Raw genomic sequence first — 23058 nt, 5'->3', positions numbered from 1 at the left:
GTACTCTTTAGGTATTTGAAGACTGTTATCAAATCCCCCCTCAGTCTTCTCTTCTTTAGACTAAATAACCCTAGTTCTTTTAGCCTTTCCTCCTGTGTCTTGCTTCCCAGGCCACAAATGTAATCATTTGTGTCACCCTTTTCAAACTGTCTGCATCCTTTTTGAAATGCTGTGCCCAAAACTGGACACAGTATTCAGCAGTGGCGAGGCCTCACTGGGAACAGAATAGAAGAATCACTTCTCTTAATTTTGCAAGTGACACTCCTGTTGATACAGCCCAGTATGCTGTTGGCTTTTTTCCCCCCTTCTTTTTTTAGCACAGCAAGAGTACACTGTTGGCTCATATTCAGCCTATGGTTCACTGTAACTCCTAGGTCCTTCTCTGCAGTACTGCCTCTCTCTTATTTCTGCCTCTCTAAACTCAATTGTGGAAAAATCAAAATGTGCAGTTATCATGAAGTTAGGGATTTTGTTAACTCACACTGGTTAGAGTTGTTTTTTGATTGGTGCAATCCATGCAGTAGTATGCATAGGAGCTCTTAGTGCTCTGTCCCATGTCTGTTTTCCAGCTGTACTCATTCCTAGGTAAATTAATGTGTTCACAAGATGTTAGGTCTGTGTTCTTATGCTCAGCTCAACACTAGATATTTTTATTAGTGTAACAATGACAGAGTGGGGCAATTTATTTCTATGCTGACAGACATCCTAGGCCAGATACCAAAACCAACAACAACATGTTTTTGTCAGTATAGCTTAACTCATTTGGGAAACACTTACCAACTCTGCAGGCAAAAGATACAAGATGGGCTATGTTTACACTAGGAAGTTCTGCTGGTACGAAAGGTTTAGACTTGGCCTACATCTCTCTGCACCAGACATCTATCCTCAGCCAAGCCTATGATTTCCAGCCATTCTACTACAATGGGCCTGACTCAAATCCTCCTTCTCTAAAGAGAAGTTAAACTCTGGTGAAGGTAGAAGAATTTCATGTGTATGATATCTAGGTGTATATATGGGGTGGGGGGCATTTTTGCAAGCTTCCCAACACAGCTCAGTCAATTACATGGCTTCTGTCATATTGAATGTAACAGTCTGAATTCTTGTAATAACTACCCCTTTAGCCAGTTTAGAAAAAAGGCAAGATTCATCATCTTATCTAGGTTGTTGCTTGCTTTGCCTGGCCTGCAACAAGTTTGTTTGAGAGTTTTAGGTTCTCAATCTTATCTAGGCCATTGCTTGTTTTTGCCTACATGCTGAATATCTTGGTTTTTGAATTTTATCTCTAGAGGCCTTTAACAAAGTTAACCTAAAGGCGACCCTTGGGCAAACACTGAGAGATCGAAACCTAGAAGTTTTTGAAAGGGGGTTGGCAAGAGAGGTCACAGCAATGGTGTGGAAAATTTCCCAAAGAAGACCCAGGAAAGGAATCTGTTGGGTTAAAGATCCAAGCCCAAATTTGGGACTAGTGACGGGTTTGGGTAGGAGGGGCCCAAGACAGCAACTCACCCAATAAAAACTGTAACCTACAGTCCCAATTTGGAGGTAATCTCACTTGCAGAACACCAAAGGAAGAGTCGCAAGTGTAGGCCAGATCAGACTGATCACCTGAACCACCCTCTCCGTGAACAAGAACTCCTGTTCATGCTGAAGCTGCGAAGCGCCCGAGTGGGACCAAAGGAAGGGGACTTGATCCTATCACTCCTGAGACCAACCCTAAAACCATAACTAAAGAATGAAAGTTATATCTGGGGATTTGGTTTCTTGGAATTTTAGGATTGTAAGTATACCATGAGAAATAACCTTTACTTGTAATTGTAGTTGTTTTTGTAATACTAATTCTTATAGCATTGTTTGGGAAGGATTTCTTAAAGCTAAGAAGTGTTATGTGTGTAGCAAGGAATTTTAAAATAAAATTGTGTTGTATGAATTTAGTGCGCAATCATTGTGAAATCATGCAATCAACCAAATACTCCCCCAGCCAGGTGCATCAAACGAATCAGTAAATTGTGTGGGATCTTTCTCTATTCCATAACCCACTGGAGACAGCTTCATTGGTATAGGTCTAGAATGAAATTTCCAACAGCTAGCCCTAGTCAACAAGGCTATAAAGGGGTACCTGGTCAGGTTGAGTAATAGGTTTTCAGGGATTTGACCATGGTGAAATAGGATCCACTTATTCTGTCTGTCTGGGTGTCTCAGTGGACTAGTATCTGGCTCTAAGTCTTTTAGGGGAAAGCATTAACTCAAGGATTGGCTCTTTCTTATGATGTACAGAACAGCAGAGTCCCCAGAACAATTCATTCTTTTTATTTATTACATTTTTAACAATCACCTTTTCAGTTTCCCCAAAGGAAATATAAAAACAACTTCAGATTGGGAAGGCATAAATATGTATAAAAAACTAGGTCAACATTTAAAAAGCCATATGCAGAAATATGGTATTAGGGATGAGTATATGTAGAAGGAAAGAAGCAAATGCTTTTATAGAAATGTCATGCTTTTTTCTGGTTCAGTGCATTGTCCTGTATATGCTAACAAGCATGGTTCACCAAAACAAATAGGTTTTCCTGTTCTAGTACCAAGGGTCTCATAAAGGTCAAACTCTTTTCTTCTTAAAACTCTTCTAATAACAAATTTTAAATTTGCGTTTTGAACCTTTTTAAGGATCTTAAGTTTACTTATCAAAGGATTCCTATTTTAGTTTTTAAAGAATAAACAATTTAAAAAAATAATTTGTTTTTCTTCAGTGTGTGAACTAAATGATAGGTCAGTTGTATGAAAAAGGGCAGAGAAAATAAGATTAGAGTCCAGTACATATCTTTGAACTCAAAGAGATGCAAAGCAGGGGTGTTTATACATGAGTGCAGAGGCTGCTCCAAGGTGCTGCAATTCCAGCATGTCAGAGCAGATTTGATTAATCAAGCCTGCCAAAGTGTGGCAACTGCCATACTCCAGCAGCCTCCTGCATCTCATGCATCAGTGTCCTCTATGCTTAAAAGTGATGCCAGGGGCACTTGAACTAAAGCTCGCTGAAACGCCATTAAATCTAGCATTGCCTCCTGCTTCACTCCCAGAGCACATGTAGCAGTGCCCCAGAACAAGGTAGCACTGGTCTGAGAAACCCAAGGCTGCTCCGCTCATGCTTTCTCCTGATCTGGAGTTGGTAACTGTGTTCCAATGCTGCCATTCCTAGGCTAACTGGCTCTGCTAAGACACAGACTATTACTGATGATTTGTTGTCATTTTTAAATAATTATTTTTATTTCTTTGTTTTTATAGATAAGTGTCTATAGTAGGGGAAAAAGGAGCACAAGCTGACAGATGTGCAGTTCCCCACAGAATGCACCATGAGTTAGTGAACCTGCACCCCAACAGATGTTTGCTGTTTGGGGGGTGGGGGGAGAGAAGGAGATCAAGTTCCACTTCGGAGCCATGTCTGCAGCCTCTCTCCCCTAGCCCTGCATCCTCCCATCCCCATTCTAGGTCGGCACACCACCCCCATCCTGAAAACAGTACCGGGGCAAGACTGGGCTGATGCACCCCACCCCTGCTCCTGGGCAGGTACAAACATGTTGATGAAGGCACTCTGCTTTGGAGCACCTTCATCTGAACTCTCATTAAATGAGGGTTAACTTATCCCATGATCAGGGCCTTTTAAAAGCACACCGCAGCTGTACACTTGTCAGGGAACAGCTGTAAAATGCTTTCAAGGGGCTGATCAAACAACAAACATAACTTCTGTCTGTGCCCATTAGTACAAGCAAGAACAACATGGCTGTCAGGCACCTATCCATCTCAGCAGGACTGTACCCATCTTTCTGCCATACTCAGGGCACCACAACCAAAATGGCTCACAACTTTATAGAGCTGGTCCAAACCCATGTTTTGGGGAAAGTACAATACAAATTAAAATAAAAACAAAAGCTTATTGAAAATCAAATGCTTTGTTATATTGCTCAGTAAGCAAGCCAGGTAGCACTGGACTGAGGCATACAAGGATGCTCTGGCTTATGTTATCTCCTGATCTAGAGTTGGTAGCTGTGTTTCCACAGGGCTGCATCTAGGCTAATTGGCTCTGCTAAGAGACAGAGCTAATCAGCCTGCCTGCAGCACTGCGCTAAGGTGACTACACTGCTTTTGGCTTTTGAGGTAGTACATGGAAAGGAGCATAATATACCTGAGTGCACAGTTGCCTGAGAGGAAACAGGCCATATCGATATGCCCAGAAAGGAAAAAACAATGAAGAAACATCCCCAGAACATTTTTCATTGTACAAACAAGGGATGAATATAAAAACAGATATTAGTCCAGAATGCATACACCTGTGTATAGAGTCACTTCAGTTAAATACATGTGAACAAGGATCCCCTGTATCCCATTAAATTGAATATCCTAAGGCAGTGAGGGGGACAGTTGTGTACAAGAGTGGATCAAAGGCAGAAAAGGACCACCCCACATACATTTTAGCAGGCATTGTGCAAAATCTCAGCACTCTCATAACCCTCAAAAGACTGTGAAAACTCTGAAAGCTTATAGTAGCATAGGCTCTATTAGGAGCAGAGGCCAGGACAGAAATGGTAAGGTTGTTCTCCTCCTCCTCCTCAGTCAGAAGAACAGACCTGTGTACCATGGGAAGGAGCACATGCTGTGCCCATTCAAAAGTGGGTAGCTGTGGTCATAGCCCATCTGCTTTCCATCCCTACCCAAGAAGAAATTGGGATTCTCTACGGCACAATGGACCAGATTCTCAGATCCACAACAGTCCCACATTTCTCTGGCAGCAAAGGTGAGGCCTAAAGTGAACAGATATAACAACTTGTGCATATACCTAGCTTATGTAGTGCTACATGGCCCTGCTTGCAACCCTGTCTCTCTCAAGGATATCCCTGGAGACTACTTCTCTTTGGTTGTTCCAATTCTCATGGCACACCACTGCACAGAGGATGCAAAAGTGACTTATAACCAGCTCTGGCTCATACGACCTATTCCTGCTCCAAGTACAAGAACAGTTACTGGAAATTAGGTGCAGTATGGTCTGAAATCCCTCTTAGCTGGTCCAGTGTAGCTTTGTGCCTTAAATGCCTACATGGCCCTTAGTGAGGAAGCAAGATTTTCACTCTTAAATGTCTGCGGCGTGTTCATATACAAGCTGAGACTGGATAAGTATACAGTAAGATCTCCAACAACTAACTAAATTGAAATCCACATCAGAACATGAGCAGGCATCACTTTTTGGCAGGTCCACTATATATCAGAGATATTTAGGTTTCTGCATCCTTTTTTTCTTTTTTACTCTTCAGTTCTTCCTCAACTACAGTTCCTAACTCATTTGCTGCAGTAGATGCCTGACATTCAACATATCAGAAAATGTAATTCACAATTCTCCATTTGTTTAAGAACAGTTACTCTCTTACCTAGAAAGACATGCCTTGCTGGAAAAAAACCCTCATTTCTACTGAACCATATACAAAGAGCTGATTCTACCATGCATCTTGACCTTGTCTATCTTCAGGATTCTCCAGGGACCTTGTGTCTCTGACAACAACAGGATAATAGCAGTCTCAAATGCCTTGGTGTCCTTGATCTCCCGTCAGCATGGATGTTCTCTCAGTGAAAGCTGGCTCAAAACTGATGGAATAAGGTTTTTGATTAATATATCAGAGTCCAGGTTCCCTTTATTTTCCAATAATCATCAGAACACTGACATTTCAGTTTCACACCTGCCAAGCCAAATTTCCTATTCCATTAGGGCCAGCTTCTAATTCCCCCTATTAGCTGTGTAAGTAGACTTAAGTGCCTAAGGGTGATTCTGTTCCATTCTGCCTGAGCCCCTGAAAAACAGTTAATACAAAAAGCTGGGTAGGTCCTCTTCCATCTTGCTGCTTTTTTGTGACTCAGTCTTTAAGGGTAAGATGGCAGTGTGGTACAGGAGTAGATGCATTAATGGATTTTCAGGGATTTGAACAGTGTGGAATAGAGTTGTACTCAGTGTACTTAGACAGCTAACAGGTGGGATAAAATCTAGCACTAGTACACAGAACACAATATTATTTTTCCACCTATTGTTAAAAATGTTAGTTGGGGAGGAGATCTGCTTGGCTCTGATAACTGTTATTGGGCCAAGCCACCTTTCCTCTGTGGTGACTGAGCTATATCTATCCCAGATCAGTAACAATGAAAACCAATTATTAGCAGAGTGATGTGTAGTAGTTTCTTTTAAATGAGTTTGGGGGCATGGGGTGTTCCAAGAGCTCCTAATGGAAACACAGAAGATAGCTACAAAACAGCTTGCATTCATCCAACCACATCCTGTAGAATGTACCATAGACAGTTCCCATTACAGAGTTGTACTTTATAATTAGTGTCTCAGTTAAAGGGAAAAAAAATACTGTCCTAATGATCTTAAAAAGATAACCATCCAAATATGAAAATCAAATGCAAAACAATGAGGTGCTCTCTCCTCCAGCTGCTAAACTCACCATGAAACAAGAGCCTTTCTAAGGCATGAACTGCCCCATTCATCTTTACTCTGAATTCTAATGCTGGTATTGTTATGACAACACTGTAATTTATTTCACTACTAATCATTCTGCAGAAACACGTGCCATCTATGTTTATCCACTGTGGCAGATCTTGGAATAGGGGCAGCTGGATGTCTGGTTGCTGTTTAAGGTTTCTGGAAAAGTAAGCCGAGTTCAAATCTAGCCCCCCCCAAATCTTAAACGGGCCCCATTGCAAACCATAAGAGATAAGGGGAAATGTATCTTACCTGCCAAAAGCCTAAGCTGGCTCTTGGATACTAAAAGGTCATACTGCTGCTTACATCATCCTGTGCAACAAGTGCTCTTATTGCCCTCTTTGCAGTTACTGCAGCCTCCATCTTGTGTCCATGAAAACTTCTATCCTGCACGTACATGCTATGCATGCAAACACCTAAAACACGTTACAAACGGATTTTTTTTGGAGTAACAAAAAAGCCCTGCATTTATCATCATAATATGAATTATCAGGGATATTATAATGACTGTCTTATTTGTGTTCCTTTTCACTTGAGTAAAAACCTAAAATGTTACTTGAGTGGCAGCTGCCACAGCTTTTGGGCTGGACCCATTTTGGTGAGGCAGTATAAGGAGTATTATAGTGCTCCTGTTTTTTACTATAGGTGTTCTGTGCATAGAGACAGCTTCCTCCAGGGCTATTAATTTGCTCCTTTACACGAGTTTGTAAAAGAAAAGAAAGTTTAGACAGCAGCAAGATACCTTTTTCTAAAATCTAAGTCAAAGATGCATCAGGATTACCCACTGATCTTGATAGTGTCTGACATGCCTTCTAGGAAAAAGAGCATGATTTACCCCTTGCTAAGATTTACTGCATTTTTACCAAGCCCTTCTGACAGTGGGGTCAGTGGTAGAAGAGAAATGGTGGTCTAGTGGTTCCCTAGGGTTAGAATTTTAAAAATCCTGTTTTTTCAGACTGTGGTTTATAAGAACTACCTCAAAATGTTTAACAAACATCAATGTGACTTTTTACTGTGCAATCAACTCTACTATAAACAAAGTCAGGAAAAGCAGGAGCTCCAGAAAGTATGTCCATCACAGTTAGTGCTTTATATTCTGATATCTGCTTGACACTTGATATTTGTTCTCCCAATCCATCAACTGACCCAGCACAGTTAAAGAAATATTTTCTACATTAAGCTTGTTGTGACACACTAGCAAATCAGTCTTCCTGACAATATCATTAATTAGATGCACTTCATAAATCCATTCATCAGGCTTGACCCACTGAGGTTTTAGCTTCATTCAGTATGAAGTGGAGAAACACAACAGATGCAGAAATGAACTCAAAGGAGCATCACACTCTGGAGTGGTCAGGTTCTCTATTCATCAGACTAAGGCTGTCAAGCTGGCAGGCCACTGGCTGCATGCAGCCCCTGAAAGGTCAGCACATGAGCAGCAGGCTCCTGCCTGGCTGCCACCACTGCCCCTCTGCTGTTGCTGCAGTAGCCAGGTTCTTCAGGCTCTCCCACCCTCCTCCTACTTCTACTTCCTGCCCCTGCTCTTGGAGGAGGGGTAGCACAACAGGAGGAGACTGTGTGCCTGATCCAGGCATGCAGTGGGGAACAAGGCTGCCCATACTGTATGTGCCATCGGGTAGGGGGTTGAGCTGCTTGTGGTTTATTTGACAAAAAGGCAAGAGCCAGACTGTTCACACTGCAGGAGGGTAGCACACCTGGCCAAAAGAGGAGGTTGTTGCACGTGTGTGTGGGGGGGTGGGATATGTACAGTCACGAGGAAGAAGGAGCTGGACTGTCTGCATAACACGCAGTCAGGAGGAGAGGGTGGTTGGGGGGCAGACTGCAGAGAGACCCTGGGGGCAGCACCTGTGCGAGTGGCCCTCAGGTCTGCTGTCCGTGCCTAGTGCAGTCTCTTTGACAGCAGCACACACAGTGTGTAGCTCCTGTCTGCCAGAAGTTGGAGAGTCCTGTATCAGACAATCAATTGCATATATATACATGCATGTAATTGTTTGTCTGACACCCACACACTTGCTTGTACCCTTGTCATAATATGGAAGGCAGCATGCATTTTTTGCCTTATTCCAGACTAATATTTTTGCCTTATTCCTAAAATAGAGTCTTCAAGGCATATATGCTAACGTCCTAATATGACCCATACGTTTTACCTTCTAAGAGACCATTCTAATCTAGCTCATACATACGATGTGCAAGTAACTATTCCCTCTTCTGGGGAGATTTCTCAAAGACAAGTGGGATATAGGAGGTCCATTACCAATAGTTGTCATTTCTTTCTTGATACAAACTTAGAGTGGGTCTAGAAAGAGATACTTGAGCTGTATGAATGCCCACTGCGATGCCAGCTCTCCACAGACTTACAGGAGGGGTAAAAGAGAAAAACAACTAATTGGAGGTGAAAAACTTAACTAAGGATTCATAGAAGTAGAGTTAATTTAGAGGAAACATACAAAGAAAAAAACCCCAAATCATACACTAAAAGTCAAACACCTACTATAACATACAACATACAAAAAATATTTTTGCCATGATTTGTGTTTGCATGGCGTATATAGAAGTGACTGCATAATAACAAAAATTCTTAGTTTTGTATAATGGGGGTGTGTGGGTTTGGTGGATGTGTGTGTATGGGGGGGTGAGGGGTGTGGCTGGACCCCCCACACACACACACTCTCCCCATGGTGCAGCAGCAGCAGCAGCAGCCAGGGCTCTCAGGGTGCATGCGAGGGGTGCAACTTCCGCCAGGCTGTCTGTATTGCTGGTGCTCCCTGCCACTCATCCACAGCCCCTGTGCTCACACAGCATAGTAGGGAAGCCCCACATACTGAAGCCATCCATGGGCAATTGGTGCCTCCAGTCTGGGGGGGGGGGACACCAGATCACAGACCCCAGCAGCTGATCACCATTTGGGGAGGTTTCCCCCAGTGGCCAATCTCTGAGCCCAAAATCACCAGCGGTGAAACTGGAAGTTCACTTCCACTGGCACTTCTGGTTTCATGGCTGATGTTTCCAGGGGGTGCACAGCTGGTCTCAGGGGGTGCATGTGCACCCCCTACACATTGCCAGTGGAGCCAGCTGCCTTCCCTGCCAGGGCTGCACAGGAGAGAAGCTTCAGGCACTGGAGCTGGCTGCCTTCCTTGCCAGGGCTGTGTTGCAGGGGAGGGAAGGCCCAAGCACCTTCCCCTGGCAGGCAGGGAGGGCAGCCAGCTTCAGCACCTGAGGCTTCTCTCCTGTGCTGCACAGCCACAGCAAGGACAGCAACTGGTTCCAGCATGCAGGGCTTCTCTCCCACACTGTGCGAGTGCACAGGCTGCATGCGAGTGTGACTGGGAATGCTGGTTGCACCCCTCACTGCAATGTGCAGCACTGGCTGGAGCTGCACCCTGCCAAGCACTTGCACTCTAAGCACCCCACCTGCTGCTGCTGCCATCACCTGCTGAAGCTGCATGCCATGGGGGAGGAGGGAGGCAATGTGGGGGGTCCCCTCACCCTCCCTCACACTGTCCACTTGAGCTCTGTGCTGCTGCTGCTCCTGCAGACGCAGGCTCCCTGCTGTTGCGAGCCCTATCCCCATGCTCCATGCTCCTGCCCAGCTGCAGCTCCACCCTGCCATTTCCCTACCTACCCCCAAGAGCCAGGAGATTGGGGAAGCAGAGCAGGTCCCCAGGGGCTGCAGCAGATGCCCCATGCAGAAGCTGCAGGCTGGCAGACCAGGTCCTTCTGCCCACCAGGCAATAGGGGATGTTTGGGACTGTGCGTACATGTGGGCACCTCACTCCCATCCTCATGGGTGCAAGGGCTGGGTGGGGCACAATTTCATGGTGGGTACCACAGGCCAGATGAAAGTGCTTGACTGGCTGAATACAGTCTGCAGGCCATATTCTGCCTACCCCTGCCTTAGCACCATCTCCAGCACATACATGTGATGATTGTGCCAGTTGTTTGCCAAAACCTCCCACCTCTCAACCTGGTCCTGCAGGGCTTGGCCCCATGTTCACAGGTGGTGGCCTGGTTCCCCAGCCTCTTCCCACCCACCCCCACCATGGCATGGGGGAGCTGAGAGGAACCATGCCTCCTTCCCCTTTCCTTATCAAATGCTTGCAGTTCTCCGCTTTCTTTGGTCACACCAGTACAAGCAGTCCATTGCCAGCACGTGATGATTGTGTCAGGTCTTTACCAACACCTCCCACCTCTCAATCTGGTCTGGTAGGGCTTGGAGCCAGCACACTGAGCTGGGGAAGGGCGGCATAAAGCCCCTCCCAGACCCTAGCTAGAGTTTTCCTGGGGTGAGGCAGTCCCCCTCAGGCTGTTTTCTCACTGTGCCCCATGCCCCCACCCCGCTCCAGGGATGAAACAGCTAGGGTAGATGTCCCTCTCCCACTTGTGGCAGACCCGACTGCAATCTCCAGCCAGGTTTCCCACCTCCACCCCTTTGTCAGCCAGCCCTCGCTGCCCTAGCTAGAAAGTAGAGGGGTAGGGCCAGCCCTGCTCTCTGGAGCAGATTGCACTGCCCAGTTCAGGGATGAAAAGCATGCTGGGGAACTCTGATTCAACTTAAGCCAGGAAGGGGTCTGGGACAGAAGTTCCATAAACAGTTTGACCCAAATCAGTTAAATCTAATACTGTATTCAACCAGGTGTCTCTCAAACCGGCTTTGGCCATTTTGAAACTGGTTTATGTGCACTGAGTTGTTGTTCTGTTACAGGTTTAAACCAGTTTCTGATCACTTAAATTGGTTTATGTGCAACTTCTGGCCCTATCTTATTAGTTTCCCTTCCTATAGTTATGGTGGGGGGGTAGAACCAGGGACTCGCAAGCAATCTGGAACAAGAAACAAGGCCTCCCTTTTATCTGGGAGTTGCAAAACTCCTAGGCTGCACTGACTTCTTCCTTCCTACTTGTTCCCATTAAATTTTTTACGCATTTAAAATAATAGAATTATAGAAAAATAGAGCTGGAAGGGAGCTCAGGAGATCATCCAGTCCACCCCCCTGCTCAAAGAAGGAGCATCCCTGACTAAACAATTCCTGACAAGTGTGTCTACTGTGCTCTTAAACTTCCAAGGAAAAAGACTCCACAAGCTCGTAAGGATAAGGGTCAGCAGCATATGGCCTGTGGGATGAATCTTGCCCATGAAGTCATTAGACTCAGCTCATGAAGATGCAGGACTTTGCCTGTGCCCATGCCCATGCTGGGGCTCAGCAGGGAGCTGGAAACTGTGCCAGTGCTACTGTCACTTCTCCCTGCCTGCTCTCCCCATTCCTCAAGGTGGTGTGAGGGTTCAAAGTGGAAGCAGCTTTCACCTCCCCACCCAGCACAGCTCCTTCTGGATGGAAATTGTGCTCGCACTGCATCCAGGGAACAGAAGCAGCAGTGGTGTGGAGCTGCACCAGACGCTGTTTCCACAGTGCTTCAGTTTCTCCACATTTTCTGCCCTGCCCCAACTCCCAACCCTGCCTAATAGATGCAGCACCCAGCTGCATGGCTCCAGTGGGCACCCAGAGAGAGCCCCCCAGCCTACATTAGGCTTGTTTTGGCCCACAGCTTGGAAAAGGTTGTCAGTCCCTGCTCTAGGTAGCCCATTCCAGTGTTTAACCACCATCCTAGTGAGAAAGCTCTTCCTAAATGCCAGTCTAAATTTTCCCTGTTACAATTTAAGACTTATTTCTTGCCTTGTTGCTATGGGGAATAATCCATCAACAACTTCCTTGTAGCCATTCTTCAGCTATTTGAAGACTTGTCAAATCTCCTCCTCTCCAACTAAATAATACTAGTTCTTTCAACTTCTTGGAAGTCATTTTTCCTAGGCTTTAATAATTTTTGTTGTGCTCCAGTGGACTCTAATTTGTCCACATTTTTCTTAAAGTGCAAAGGCTCAAGAAATAGAAATAACTCTGGGAGTAGGGACCACAGCCTAAGCTTCCCAACCCCAGATTTGGGACCTAACCACCAGGCTACTGAGTCAGGCTTCATCTTGCTTCCTCTTCCATGCCTTGCTTCCTAGTGGTTTCACTTAAGCAGGAGGGATGGATGGTAATCATCCCTTTTTACTCAGCCAATCCTGCAGTTTGCTGTTTGGGACACTCATAGGAGATGGAAAAAAGTGGGTTTGAATCCTCTCAGACAGAGGAGGGCCTAGAAGCCAGATTTTCCTCTTCCTGATGTGGCAGGTTAGAAAGTCCTTTAAAGAAGGCAGAAGGTGCAGCAAGTCCTGCTTGCTGGTGGGGAGTTTCAGGATGCTGGGAGTACTGAAAAGGGCCTAACTGAACAAGAGCAGAAAGGGCAGAAGAAGGAGCTTATAGAAATGAAAAAGCCATCACAACCAAAGGGAGAAAGGCACTAGTTTTCTTTACCACATGAGCAGCAGTATTTTGTTTGTTAGCCTAATGGGGAAAAGGTCATGTTTTTCTTTGTTTCACCTCCTCTGCTGAGGAGGGCTTTGAATAAGAGGACTTGTTTTGGAACTTAAAAGAACCCAAAAGACAAAAAAAAAACCCCCAAGACCAACTTGCAAAGGGCACTACTGGCACACACCTGAGCGAGTGCTCTAACTTCTAGTAGTATTCAATCTATGGCTTGCAGGCTGAATCCAGCCCCCAAAGCAACTCGATTCCACCCACGACACAGGAGATCACCAAGAAGCAGCGCAGCCTGGAACATCTCTTTCCCTTGCCCCGTGCCATGCCACTGATCCCCTCTACAGCTTGCTTGCTCTCTCCTTCCCTCTCCACTCCCAACCTTAGCAGCTATCTCCCTCTCCTACTCCACTATAAAATAGGAGCAGTGGCCTACAAAGTCACCATGTCACAAGCACCCAGCCCACTGCTCTAATCTATTGGACAAGTTGTGGATGGCACTTCTCAGAAATGGGACGCTGTATTCTGGATCATAAGTATACAGAAGAACTAATGATCTAAAGATGGGAAATTAACACACACCTTCATACTTAGAGTTTCTTATTGGAAGTCCATGGAGCTAGCTGGGCTTTCTGGATAGTCTCTTGGAGTTACCTAGTAGGGCTGTGCGAAACGCCTGCATTTCATTTTGGTTTTGGAGGGACAGTGTTTTGTTTTGGTGTTTCATAGGGCTGTCCGAAATGGCTGTTTCATTTTGGTTTGAATTCAGCATTTGAGGGACAGTGATTTGTTTCAGTGTTTCAAATCACTGTCATGTTTTGTTTCAGCTACAACTGTTTTGGAGCCATTTTGAAATTGATGGTGTTTCAACCATAGGCTATAACAGGGGATCACCAGACTGCCTACAACTTCATCATTTCTTGTCCAATTTTGATGAAACTTGCAGGAATGCTAGCTCTTTCTAAGGTCATGAAGCCTGCCAAGTATCAAGGAGATAGGTGCAGGGTTTTTATGAAACTGCATCTCAAACTGTTCAAAGCAAACACGTCACTTGCCAGCAGCAGCAGCCTGCTGTCATCCTGCATGAAGATCTGGGGGCCTGCTCCCCTGGGAGGAGTCTGGCACAGCCCTGCGGCCCCCCAGTTCTGCGTGCAGGATGACAGCAGGCTGCTGCTGCCAATGCCAGCACTGGGTTCTTCCTGGCACTCGGTATGCGCCAGGCAGACTCGGGTATTGGCACTGGCCCCAGCCAGAAGCAGCAACATGCTGTCATCTGCATGTTCCAGAGCTGGCGAGTGTCGAGTTAAAAATAAAATAAAATAAAGTAAATAAAAAAAGCCCCGCACTCACTGGCTCCAGCAACAGAGATTGGGGCATCTGAGGCCTCATCGTAGCCGAACCCCCCCATGCAGCCCGGGGCCATGGGGGACAGCAGGGACTCTGCCCCCCCACCCCCACCTGGTACCCATGTGGCAGCTACACCATTGTGTACTGGCAGTGTGGCCAGCGCCAGTACCCAAGTTTGTCTGGTGCATGCCGAGGTACAGTGCAGCTTGGCAGGGTACTGAACACTGTCTGGGAGCTGGGGTGGCTCCAGCAGTCATCCAGAGTTCCTGGTTTGATCCCCAGCTCTCGGATCATGCCCCCAGCTCTTCCTGGGGCTGCAGGCCCCCAGATTTGCCTGGTATTTCAGCAGGCTGCTGCTGGCTGGGGAAATAGCTCAGAGCCAGCAGTGGCAGCCTGCTGAAATGCCATGCAGATATAGGGGCCTGGGCCCTCTGGGAAGAGCTAGAGGAAGTGGTCAGAGAGCTGGGGGAAAGACTAGAGGGGGAGGGAAGTGAGCCAGGAACTGGGGGAATGTTTAGGGACCTGAACCTGCCTCTGGCTCGATTCCCCAGCTCTGGGGTTGGAAGAGACATCATGGACAGATCCTAGTCATTGGCTGGCTACAGATGTAAGTACCAGAGCAGTCCTTCCCACTCCTCCCCCTTCCTCTTTCCCTGCAAGCCTGCCTCTGAAACAGCTCCAAAATGTTTCGGAAAATTTTCAAACTTTTTGGATGGCCCATTTTGTTTTGAAGCCGTTTCGGAGCCCTGGGTTTCATTTCAGATTTGGTGTTTTGACCGTTGAAATGTCCGAATCCAAAACAAAATGAAACTGCCACCAAAATTTTGCACAGGCCTAGTATCTAGCTTTCCCCATTTCATTAGAGGCCCTCACCCTAGTCAAACTGGATTGCTCAAAGTGCCTAAAGTCTACCCATTAGCTGCATAAGAACCTTATATGGCTAAATCCAGTCAACTTAGCATGCTTTTGTGAGCTGATTGTGTGCATTGGGCCACTTTAGAATAGGTGCCTCTGAGACCAAACTGGACTAGGCCCTAAGAGAAAAGGGATTGTTGTTCCAGGTTGCCAGTTTATCGCCTCCCACAACAAAGGGGTATTCAGCAGGCTTTATAAAATTGTCCTTCCTGCCCTGGAGCATGCAATAGATGTGCAAAGAAAGGGCGCCAGAGGCTGAGATCCTCTCTCTCGCTCAAGGGGCATCAGCAGTAAGTCTGATGAAAGGCTGATGAAGTCTGAGGCAATGGAACAACACTGACAGGAAAGCAGAGGGGGTGGATGCAGATGGTGTTATTTTCAAATGGAATCAAAGATGTTAAAAAGTACCCTGTCACTGTACATTGGGCAGTTACACGTGGTTTGAGGTTTCAGGTATAGACATCTGAGCCAGCTTGGTTCTATTGCAACTATCAGAATTAGATATTTCTACTTTTTCCTGACAAAAGATACAGAAAAAGGAGGAAAAAAATCCCACAAAATTAAAATATTCTCTATTTTATACTTTGGACAAGCCCTTAATTTTACCAATATTCTTCATCCTTTCCCTTTTAGTTGTAAAATGTTTTAATAAGATACACCCTTCAGTGTGACAGCCTTTTAGATAGTGATAACCAATCTCTTCCATAGAAGAGGAAAACACAGTACTTGGGATGGGCTGAAGCTGTTGTTGAAAAAGCCTCATCCATTTTCCTTTAAGACAAATAACTCACAAATGGGTAGAAAAAATAACAAGAGTAGAAGATGCAGCTTCTATCTCAGGTGTTGAATGTTGTAACCTCAGTGATGGTGAAACATGGGCAGAGCATCCAGTCGTCTCAATTACTCCAAGACCTGGTCATGTTGCAGCAGCATCAGAACATTTAAGATGCTGTTTAACCGCTTCATGGGTCATGGGCTTTCAGCACTGATGCAATAAATGCAATCTTGTCTGGCTACACCACACTTTTATTAAAACAGAAGGCAAAGAAGTATAGGAAAGTAGAAAGAAAAACACTTAAAAAGGAACACGGCTTACATTCCAGAACTCGTTTAGATTTAGGAAAATCCTTAGAGGTAGAGATTGGATCCAGGCAAACGATCCAAAGAAATTTGTTTTTGATGAAACAAACAAAAAGGTTAAAAATATTGCAGGATTTTTTTTTTCCTTTTGTGGTCGGGGGGGAGGGGGGCCGGGAATTGCCTCATTTGACCCAAATTCACAAATAACTTTGATCTACTCCAAATTACATTTTCCAAGAAGTTCACAGCTTGTCAAAATAATTTTACCCACAAAATACCAATACCATCCAAGTCACTCTGTGACCCACGCAGGTCTGAATCCTTCCTCTGATCTTAAGAGGCAATGCCCCGAGGTCTCCTGGCAAGCACTGTAACCCTAGGAGACCACAGCATTGACAGGCATGATGAAGCTTTTTTCCTTTTAGCCCCTCTTTGGTCCCCTCAAGGCTTCTTTTAAAAAGGCAGTGGGCACAGGGGCCTCACTGTCTGTCTACTCTTTATGCCGAATTTCCAACATACCAAGTTTGGTCCAGCTTTATTCTACTTATTGGTCAGTCCTGACCAACACAGTTTTTGGGTGCTATTTATAGACTTCTGTTCAGGCTAATCCAGACTAATGCCATATTACTTTGGTCAACATGAAAGACAATAGAAAGAAAATGGCATTATGCACTTCTGGCTTTACACCCCTACCATAGCTCTGGATGTGTGAATGGTTTAGGTCAAACAACCCCCAATTCCATATGCTGTGGTTTGGGGAACAGGCCAACTGATAGTAATGGTGCCTTCTTGCAGCGACAGAGCACCTATTCTCTGCTAAGCTAGGAGGAAGGCTGTAGTTAGGATCTGTGTTTTTCCTCCATCTGTTCCAGTGGTAGGTTTGAGGAAAGAAGGGCAGAATTTCATAGAATCACTGGGTTGGGAGGGACCTCAAGAGTCATCTGGTCTAACACAGGAGGGGGCCAACCCCTAGCCTCAAGCCCAGGGCCATAGCTTTAACAAGCCAGCACACCCATCCCTAATCTATTGCCCAGTCCCAACTGGTAAATGGCTTCATACCTCTGAGGAATAACATTATCTCATGCATAAATTTTGCCTTCTTCAAGCCATCCTCCCCAGTCTAAATATGGTGCTGGGTCTATAGTGCCTAGACAAAAAACACCTAAGCACCCCCTTCCACTGCAAATGCATGCACAATTAGAAATCAACACTGTACTGTGTCACCTACTCAAAAAGAGAAAGATACACAGTAAATAAATGTGAAAACAACCCTGCAGTAAAAGCTTCTAGACAAAGTTTACATTTATGAAAGGAAAAAAAGGCTTTAGTCTAAACTAGAAGCTGCTTGTATCAAAACTATAGAAGAAATAAGCCATGTTCATGCACTAACAAGCCATGCTAATGTAATGAAACAAAGTCTCTTTGCTCTGAACATAGTGGTTTGTTGATATATTTATTACTTTGAATATAATCAAAGTATCTTTAATATAGTACCAACTATTTTTGAACCCCTGCCATTCCAGTCAAAAGTCAATGGAAACTAGAAGTGCATTGCACTTCTCAAAAATCAGACACTTTATTTTCAAATGCGTTTAACAGCTTTTTCATTTTTAGATTACTAGGCAAAGAATAATGGGGCTTTTCCTTTAAAGTACAGGACAAGTTGGCACAGCAGATTAGTTGAGGTAATCTGTTACTAAAATGAACATAGAAAAAGTGTCTATTGGTTTGAAAATAGACTTGGGACCTTATAATGTTGCTAAGCCCAATGTCCTGGTACATTCTGGTTCCCCAAACTTAAAAAACATCATCTCAGCCTGTACATTTCTTAAAGTATATATTGATATTGTTTGCACATACCAATGTTAAGATACCTACAGATGAAAGCTCTTAGAAGCTTTAATAATGACCAGAGCAATGGCCATATACCAGGACTGTCCACCTTCTAAGCACCCAGGGGCCCCCAGGTTGTATGACATACATGCGGACACTGCGCCCACACCCTCTGCTCCCTGGTCCCATGCTCCTCCACTGCACCATGCCACCCCATCCCATGTTTTGGGATTGGGGTAGGGTGGAGGGGGAAAAAGGGGAGGAAAGAGGGACCAAGAAGTGGAAGCCAGGAGGAAGGTAGGAGAGCCTTGATGCCTTGGTTGCTGATGCACCTGGAGTTAAGGGAGAACAAGAGCTGGGTTTTGCAAATTAACTCATGGGCCACGTGCAGTCTACAGGCTGCTAGTTGGACAGTAGTAGATACTACTGACAAGACTGATGCAAGATTTACAGAATGCATCGTATACCAGGGGAGACACATAAGGGGTGCACATGCACCCTCTGAGCATGGTCATGCAACCCCTACAAAAAGGCACCAGTGACACTGTCAGCAGTACCTGCCGGCAGTCACCGCTCACAACCCCTGCCACCAACACTGCCAGCAGCATCTGCGAGTGGTCCATGATCCCTGATGGTGGCAGTGTCTCCAAGTGGTTGCCAACCCCTGGTTGGTGCTTGTCACCCACCCACCCCCATCACCAACAGCGTCTCCGGGAGCTCCACACTTACTGCAGCCGTGCCCCCCCAGCCACCAGGGCCATGCATTGTTGCCCCTAAGAGCGTGAACAATGTGTTCATGCTGTACACACATGGTTGCCCCTAAGAGCCTAGTGCAGGGTACTGTTGAGGTTTCTTACTATTTCCATGTGAAGTCTTGTAGAGTTTCCAATTACTGTAAAGCCATTTTTAATACTTGTGACAGACTCTTCAGGCACCTCTGTGAAGGATTCCTGCAGGTACCTTTAGAGCCTGCAGCTCCCACAGGGACCAGTAGCTGCCCACATATAGGTCCTACTACAGAGCTCATCCTGAGGTGATGATAATGTCTCTGTACATCTCCAAGACAATTTTTAAATACCCATACCACATTTGCTATGGTTCCTGTATCCATATTCTCACACTATAGATAGTCATGCTTAGTGTATTATGGTACAAATAACATTCTCCTGACAAAAGGCCAAGGCCTGTCTTTAAGATACAGTCCCATCGCTCTCTACTATACCATCACAAATCCAACAGCTCACTTCTTATGTTCTGTATAGATGTGGACACCTCCTATGCCACAGCAGGCTACAGCATTTTCTCAGCTACACAATGGCCCTAAGTATCTGGCACATCTTTGTATTTCACCATTAAAAGCTACACAGGTCAAAGCTTAAAGTCAAGGTGGAAGCAGAAAAGCCAAGTCAAATATTTGAGACCAGCCATCTCAAGGCAGAGAATAAAAAAATACTAACTGTGAAGTCCTTGTATTAGTTCTGAATTGTATATGGAGAGTTGAGCTTTAATTTATTTAAATTGATTAACTATTAAATATCTTATTCTCCCTGCTCGTATTGGCAAGATACCCAAGACATTCATAAAAACAAAGCAAGTACCCTAGTCCCATCTACTGGCCAAACAGCACCCTCAGACCGTAGTGTATGTCATTCTCCAAAACAAATTAGACTTTCTTAATGATAATTGTTTATTAATTTAGTAGTGCTTGAAGTAATTAAAGATAAATAGCTTCATTTAGAAAAAATCCTATATTTGTTAATTAATAAGCAATCTAAGATTTCTTCTTTGCAGTGAAGAGAAATTCTGTTCAGTTGCTATACATTAATGAGCTAAATGCTAGACAAAGTTATGCGGAGGTAAATTTTATGTTTATTTTGTAATAGAGTATTTAAATAGCAATAGTTTTATTTTACTGAGTGTAAGTGATAATAGACCATGTTTATGATATATCAATGCTATACAGTAAAATGTTACTCTGCATCATATATCTTTCATTATGCTGCATTATAAAATGCTTTATAGAACTAAATAATGCAAGAAAATGGTAAGAGAAATGTTGCTTAAAAGGTTGTGTGCAAAAAAGCCTTTGTTAATTACAGTTAAAGGAAACATGCAAGAAGAATGGCAATGCTTATACATGTCACAAGATCAGGAAGCCCAGCCCTGTAAGCTCTTCCAGTTCAGACTTTCTGCAGTCATATTGGTCAGGGCTCAGGTTTTAGGATAAGATGAGTATGTCAATGTTTATCCACACAGCTCTGTCTCTCCTTTATCTCATTACAGGATGCACAGGAGATGAGTACAACTAGTTGATAAGCTGATTATTAGAAGGCTTCTAAGGAGGCCGATCTCTGCAGTTAGTTATCATCCATGTCCATTTCCTTATTAGGTAGAGTAGTGTTGCTGCTCAGGAACAATATTTGCCAAGTCAGGGACTCGTTTGCTGCTGGACCATATGGTCTTCCTACTGCCTTAAAATATTTTCTTCCAGAAGTTATGATGCAATCCTTTCTATAAAGATTAAGGCTTCATACAAGCCATTAGCACTTAGATTCTAGACTTCAAAAGGAATTGTAGCAGTGTTGTTTGCAATTAAAGAAAGTATCAACTAAAATACTGTATTGATTTAGAGGAAAGGCTAAGATCGGAAAAGAAGGACCTTGAAGGTGGTAACAGGTGTTATCTCTACATGGCTTAAAGTTCAAACCTGAGGTCCCCCTTTACATGGCTTGAACTAGTTAAGGTACCTCTTCCTGTCTATCTTAGATAATTACAGCAATGCAACAAATAGGAGAGATAAGTTGCAGGTATACTAATTCCTCAAAGAACTCAGCTCTGCTGACCTAGGTTCAAGTCCTTACCTTAATTGGGCTGGGAATGGGCTTGACCTTGGGCCTCGTACCTCCAAGATAATGATTCTCAACCAGGTGCCACAGAACCCTATAATGCCTTGAGATCCTTTCACAGGTGCCACACAATGTTAGCACGGTTAGATTTGACAATATTATTCGCAGGATAAAACACAGAGACAAGCCCACCTTTGGAAGTATACCACCTGAGAAAAGAAACTTGAAGATTGAGACCGAATATCAAAGCAACCCTCTAACCTGCTATTTAGGATATTTATGTGGGGGTTGAATATCTGGATTCCAGTTCCTGATCCAATGAATTGATTATTTAAGTAGTGTGGAATAGTCATATCCCTTCTTGGTTAGAGTGCTTTCCTGGGCAGTGGGAGATAAGAGCTGGAAGCCACATCAGGGTCAGTACAAGGGGGGGATCTCCAAGCTCCTCCTCCAGTAGTTTCACAAGCCTAGTCTTATTTCCTTTACTTTTCCTGCAAGTGCCTAAAGCAAGTTATTTTGCGTTGGCTCAATTGGAACATTCTATTGAATAAAATAAAAAATATTTAGTCTTTCATTTCAGCAAGGAACACTGAAAACAATGAAAATTCAATGAAAAAAAAAGAGACCCCCCTCAGTATCCTATGAACATCCTATGATACAGTTCTGTGTAGTGCTCCGAGTCTTGGATATATTGAGACTGTATTACTGGGTCTTTCCCAGTACAAAAAGAGAGAAAAAATGCATTACAGCAAGACAGAGATGGAAGGGACATGAATTAGACCTATTCCCCTTCTGTCACCATTACTCATTTGATTGAGTACTCCCTCTCATAAGTGCTACTCAACATCAGTAAGGATGTCTATCATATGTATGATCCATTTAAAGAGTCTGCAATCCCTTTACTATCACCCAATAGACTCTTCTGAAATTCAGAATCCACAGGAGGCAAGCAATAGTAGAGGGATAGGTCTTGTGTGATGTAGACAGAGCTGGTGATTTATGTAAGAAATTCTCTATTCGCTGAAAAGTTAAGTTCCAGGATCAGAAACACTATTTATAAAAACAGGTCATGTTCAGCAACTCTCTCCTGCTACCCTCCCCACCCTCAAAGTTGAGAAAGTTGTAAGGTATTTAAATCATTCTAAAAAGGAAGTTATGCAACTTCTTGTAATGATTTTTATTTAAAACATTTAAAATTTAACAACAACAAGCAACTGTGACAGCTGAAAATTATGTCTGTGTGATAAAGGTGCTTGCTGAAGGCTCTATGAAGATTAGACCAAGTGTTTTTTCTGTCATTTGTTTAAGTATTAAGCTATATGTTGTTGTTACAAGCCCAATTAAAGTCAAAGATGTAGTAAGGCCTTGTATGCAATGAGGTCTAGTAAATTTAGCAAAGCCTTATAAAAGTTGTAGTAGACTTTGTAGCATAGTTAAAATTAAACTTATCAGAAGAATGAAAGGCTTGTACTGCTATTGGTCAGTCTAAAGACAATTTGAAGCAGGGAGAATCTGGATGGCTGTAGGTTATCAGCATAGCTCCAAAGTTATAAATTGGCTGGCACATCCAGAAATCATTTAGAAGGAAGATGCAGCTCTGTAAAAGAAGCTCCTGACTTAAGATTAGCTGCTGGCCTAGATTCAGTGGGACTGTGGATCTTGAGGAGCCCAAGGACTGAATACCAGGGTCCTTCCCAGTACCTCTCGGACAGTGCTGATCGGAGACACCTGACTTTGTTGAGCTTTGCAGAAGATAAACTTGTCATATATCAGGCATCAGAGGGCACTGACAATAAGTTGCCAACGTGAATTATTATTGTCTGTCCTTGTTTTGTTATTTATACATAGTTGTGCATTTGTTGAGTCAGTAAACCTTTCTTACCTTTCTACCCCGACCATACTCTCAATCCCAAACCCTACGCGGGATGGGACAAACAACAACCACCATTTCCAGTTATACTAAACATTTTGGTCAACCTGTTTTCATTTTTGTTTTCTTTCTTCAACATTTTGCTAAGCAAACTAAAAAGAGAAAGAAAGCATGTATGCACATGTAAGACAAAGCACATGCAATGCCCAAATAGTTAAAAAACAAGCGATATGCATATTGTTTATTTTTATATAGTATTGGGTGTGCATGCAGGTT

This window comes from Crocodylus siamensis, chromosome 3 (genome assembly GCF_052110815.1).
Source record: "Crocodylus siamensis isolate JL-2025a chromosome 3, ASM5211081v1, whole genome shotgun sequence".
NCBI lineage: Eukaryota > Metazoa > Chordata > Crocodylia > Crocodylidae > Crocodylus > Crocodylus siamensis.
This window is presented reverse-complemented; position numbering follows the sequence as displayed.